Source organism: Pinus tabuliformis, chromosome 1_2, assembly GCF_031772625.1.
Source record: "Pinus tabuliformis cultivar Carrire ecotype Pingquan chromosome 1_2, CPIR1, whole genome shotgun sequence".
NCBI lineage: Eukaryota > Viridiplantae > Streptophyta > Pinopsida > Pinales > Pinaceae > Pinus > Pinus tabuliformis.
Genome location: NC_142298.1, coordinates 38,047,710 through 38,053,535, shown reverse-complemented (window position 1 = coordinate 38,053,535; position 5,826 = coordinate 38,047,710).

The window sequence follows — 5,826 nt, the reverse complement described above, 5'->3', positions numbered from 1 at the left end:
CAGGGTATAAAACTAAAGCCACAATCAAAATCAAAGCCATAAATTGGGACTCATCATCCTGACTTCATTAAACAACTGTCAAATATAGACATATCTGGATCGGGGAGCTTACTTCATGCAATGCTCTTAAGCATAATGCCTTGCTAAGCCAACCTAATCAACCTTTCATAAATCAATGTTGTATAAACAAGGTTAGCTCATCAAAGTTTACAACCATTATCAAAGTCATCACTATCACAATATCAATTCTTTTAACCAGGAGACGGTTGGAGCTCATATCACATCTTGACTTCATTTATTATCATGCCAACAAGATGTAGCCAGTCATGCAATATCAATCCAAACTTCATCAGGTCATTTTCATAATCATAACATAAGTCATTTCTGTTGCTAGGTACAAATGCATACACCAAGGATGAGTCATGCAGGTTTCAATTTCATTCTGAATCACAAGTATCATTACCTCAACCATTGTGCTAGGAACAAGGAGGCCAATTTCTAAATACCCGCATAATTCATTGTGCCCACATAGCATTGACATCAGGGAAAATCAAGATAGATCAAATCATTAGATAGTAGGCCAAGTCCAAATTTACTATTGTAGAGAGATCTATAGTCAAAGCATATCTCAATGATTAATTCAAAGTTATTGTCAAGCATCATGACAAAACACTATTCATATATATATCAATCAACCAAATCATGCCAACCTCTTGTAGCACAAACATAGTGACATATCTAAATGTATGTCCTGGTCACTTGCAAACAGAAGTTCAGTTTGCATGTTCATGTTATCTAAAACATTCAAGCTTTTCTTGCTTGCAGATCTTGCTGTTATCTGCAACACATCTATGGTATTGACATCTTTCAGGTGAACATCTTGATTTCAAGCAAGATACTTCATTTTTATGTGATCAACAATTTAACCCAACAACTTCAGAAATCAGATTACAGTGGTAGAATATGTCAAAGACATCTTGATTTAGAGTTTAGATAGCTTCAGAAAGCTTTAGATGATGGTCAACTGTAGTCAAACCCCTGGATGCTCCCTTCAAGTTAGCATGGGAGCGTCTTTAGCTGCCTGGACGCTACCTGGGCCTTAGCATGTGTGCATCCAGGGACGAGATTTCCCAGTTCAGTGCCTGCGTCTGGAGCAGAAACCCTAATTTTTGTACAAGCTTCAGATCTGAGACTTTGCTACAGATCAATAATGTCAGATGCACATAAATCATACTTCAACAGTACAAAATGCAAATAGTAATAAGAGTAAGAATATTGAGAAGAGATTCTCCCTCTGACTGGGAATCTATGTCATCAACCTGTCTCTACTAGAGTCAAGCAACAACAGATATGTTAGATCATATATATATATATATATATCATGGCTATCAACATCATGACATCAATCTTTCATCAAATGTTAGACTAAAAGTAGCAGATAGATGCAACATCATATCTCAAAGATTATGAACACAATAACACTTTCTACCGAGTCACTCCATCAAGTTAGGAAATTTATTTTAACCATATGTCATCAAGACAAGACCACAGGTAGTAAGATATCTAGAATATCAATCTCATAGTTATACCTTTAACATCAAAGCTACCATGCTTATCATGAGATCAAGTTAGGTCATTCAATAAAGCTTTACCAAAACAACAAGAGTATCAATTTCTCTTTCCATATGCTTGCATCATGCTTATCACAAGCATTATCAGCATACTCATGTATAGGAGTCAATGAGCTATCCTTCTATATGAAATCCATCATGAAAAGTATCGAGAGTATCATTTACTAAAGTCAAGGTGCTAGCTTTCTTTATAGGATCAAGATGTCCAACGGATGGATGTTAGCCAATCATCAAGTGTATCGATATATGAACATTAGATAACCTCATAGAATTCAATAAGATCAAAATTCTCAACACGAGATGCATCATTTTATCTTAGGAAACATAGATCCAAGTTGCTTTCATATGCATGTATGAGCCATCAAAGTAAGAAACATTCTCATCATACCTTAGGGCTTACCTAGCCATTAATGTTATTTCTGAAATACAAAATACCATGCATACCTTGGTATTCAAATACCCGTGCACCTTTTCATTAGACATAGGTTCCGTGTGTATAATTTCGACATATTTTCATATAGTGCCTCTTTACCTTTTCTAGTTCTAGCCATCCTTCCCGCATCTCAAATGATCCTCAAGAGGGATCCACTTATCACATCTCATCAAGGAGGTTAGAAACATCCATATACTCAAATACATATGTAGGAAGTATAAGTAATAAACATAATCATCAGATCCATAGGTCTAAACAAAAGTAAGAGGCATCATAAGTTAAGAAATGCTTATCTTCAATGAGAGGTGATCCTCTTCCTCTTGAACCAATATTAAAGAGCCATCAATGTCCATGGTCCATATACCAATGTTGCCTCCAATTATCCAACTAGGTATGCTAGGGATTATCCCATCTAAGGATTCAACAAATCTTTGTCAAGTGCTTGAGCATCTTCACATTGACCAACTAGTTTCCATATCTCATTTCCATAAAACCAGGGTTTTCTCTCCAACCCTAACCTCATAGAATCCATCAAACCATAATAATCAAGTTGCCTAGGGTTTTCTTCAAACCCTAGAATTCTTTTAGGTCTCCACCATCTACTTCTTGTTTCCATCAAATGTGTCATCATCGGGGTGATCTCCATGAATTTTCTTCATCCCTCCTCTGATACCATGCTAATTTTTCATATGGCTACATTGTTTTTTGATTTGATAATTTCATTTCTTCAGTGATACATTAAGTTCACTCGATATCATAATTATATTATTAAGATCTACACCATTATTCATCAACATATGCAATTATATAGAAAGAAAAAAATCATCATCATCATTGCAGCGGAACATAAAGGAACAATAGAAGAAAAACATGCACACATAGGGACACGAGGATTGGTTCAAGACCAGGGAAAAATCCACTATGGGGAAAACCCTTGCAAATATTCTTCTTCTTTGATCGTCATCAAATGATTAAGCAAAAGAGAGTACAATGATCCGTAACTTTATCTACACAAAAAAACAACTATGATATCCATGAAACATATCTAATCATGCTTATAATAAAAATTATGATTCTGATGACTGTAATGTGCTGTCACTGACGATAGTCAACTATTGGATACTATTGAACACTGCTGTCATTGTGCGAAATCTTTGGAATACTAAAATCTCATCTTTGAGTCTTGGACGCAGGGAGGAGGAGATATGTGAGCATCTACAATAGTCCTCGACGCTCTTTACAGAACTGGAAGACTACGTCCGGAACATATATGGACGCTTGTCAGTGAACTGGATAAGGGCATTTGGGGTCAAACATACCCAAATTAGCCTCAAACCCTGGACACTCTCATAAGGCTTCTATGAAAGTGTCTATGGCAGTCTGGATGCTCTCAAGGCCATACCATGTTTACATCCAGGGACCAAACTAAGCAGCAGAAACCCTAGCCTCCGGGATGCTCCCATAAACACTCTGTGCCAATGTCACGGGATTTTTGGATGTTGTCTTGACCACTGTGTGCCAACATCCAGGGAATAAAATGCCTAGTTATGTGTCATCATCTAGGAATCAGAAAACCCTAGATTAGTGTGAGCTTCACCCCTGAGATTTCAGACCCTTGCGCAAAATTTCCTTTGACAGACTTGTGCGAACCAAGACAATAAGAGAAGTTAAGAGAAGATGGCTTGATCAATGTGTCCAAATGAGCTTGAGGTCTCTTCTATTTATAAGCTTTCATGAGGGTCCACTTGGGGTTGAGACCAACCTGTCCAATTTAACATGTGCTTAGGGCTGACCTAACCCAATATACATGAGTGAATAAATAAATTCAAAAAATCAAATTTCTCTTGTCTAAATAAGGTGTCATTTAGGTCAATTTTGGTCCTTTCAGAAAGAGGAATCTAATGCAATCATCATCTCGGTGATCTGAGATGTCCAAGGTGGAATTTGACCATAGTTGAAAAAATTAACATGGATTGGCGACTTCTATGATATTAGATCAATATTCCTGCTTTCTAGGAGAGTTTTGGTTAAGCTTGCAAAGAATGATGAAAACCAAGTTGAAAAAAAAGTACTAATTTTCATTCGCAAAATGATGGAAAGGCAATGGTTATCAGCAGGACCATGGTACATTTTCTCTGAGGATACTATAACAAGCATCTTAATATTTGGGATAAATATCTAAATTATGTGCAACATGCATACAACCAAGCATTGCATTCATCTACACAAAGATCTCCATTTGAAGTTTGTTTTGGGTACCTGCCGAAGTCTCCATTGGATTTGGTTTTTGGGAAGGATGTTGATTATGATGAACAAAGAGATGAAGATAAGGCCTGAAAATTCATACAGAAGATCCAGATGGTGCATCAAGCAATGCAGGAATAATTGGAGAAGATCCAAGCCCAATATAAGGCTAGGCATGATAAAAATAGGATGGATCATCATTTCCAAGTTGGTGATCAAGTTTGGTTACACATCAACAAGGATAGGTTAACAGGGGAATGAAAGAATATCAAGCCAATTCAGTATGGCCCATTTACTATTTTGGAGAAGATTGACACCAATGCTTTCTGGTTAGATCTACCACCATATATGTAGATTTTTCAGTTGTGAATGTGGAGAATTTAAAACTAGATGAGCAACCAATGATCTTAGGTCAGGATGAGAGTGTTCACGTTCCATCCATATATGATTTTTATCCTAATTATTTGGATAAGTTGTAGGAAGATGTTATTTTAGATAGGAAGATGAGAATTTCACATCGAGGAAATGTGGAATATCTTCCGGTCGGTCTTAAGGGAATGAATCTAAGTAAGGCATAGTGGATCGAGAAAGGGAAAGTGAGAGAGAAATACTATCACCTATTTATTGAGTAGTTTACCTTTTGGTAATCCAAAAGCTTCTTAGTGGGGAGGATTGATCCAAGAAGATATAGGATGGCCTGAAATTCAAAGTCCCCAAAGTTTGATGGAAATATCACCACGTCGAAGAGCTTGATGAGATGATTCCAATGCAATTTGAATCTTATCGAACAAAGTTTGTATGAGAAATATATGGTAGTTTGAATATTTTGAGCACTAGTAAAAAGTCAAACCTGCCATGACACATGGCAACCTCTCAAGGTGCCACGCAGAAGGCCATACAGAGGCCACTTGGCATAGGTTGGAGTTGACACTTGGAAAGCTAATAATGGTTGAATTGGCAGATGATGTCGAACGTGCTATGGACTAGATGCTAACTAGGTTGCTTACATGGAAAATTTTAAAGATGGAAATTTATCTTAAAGGTTAGAAGAATTGGCGAATCTTACTAGTCCCTAATATGCAAATTGAAAAATGTTTGGGGATATTTTTTGTAAAATTACTTAGATCTACCATAATTTTATAATATTCTATATGAAAATTTGGTGATTTTTTAGGTGAAATAATTTTATGCTATAAAATTTGGGCAAATAAATTTTAGAAAAACTGGAAATTGGCAAACCTTTTTTTGGAAAAACATGGAATATTATCCCACTTGTGAATATTAGCCCCTAAAATTTTCTCTAGTGGCTTACAGAGCAAGACACCAACACCAACAGGATTTGAAACCATAACCACTAGCACACTAGCCTAGCACTCCACCAATGGGCCATGGGTGTTCATTGAAAAGATGGACATGGATATTGTATTTAAGGTCTTGTTATAACTTAGTTCCAAAAAGGGGGAGGTCACAGACTTGACCCTGCGACCTATGTATAACCACCTTCGTATATCCGCTAAG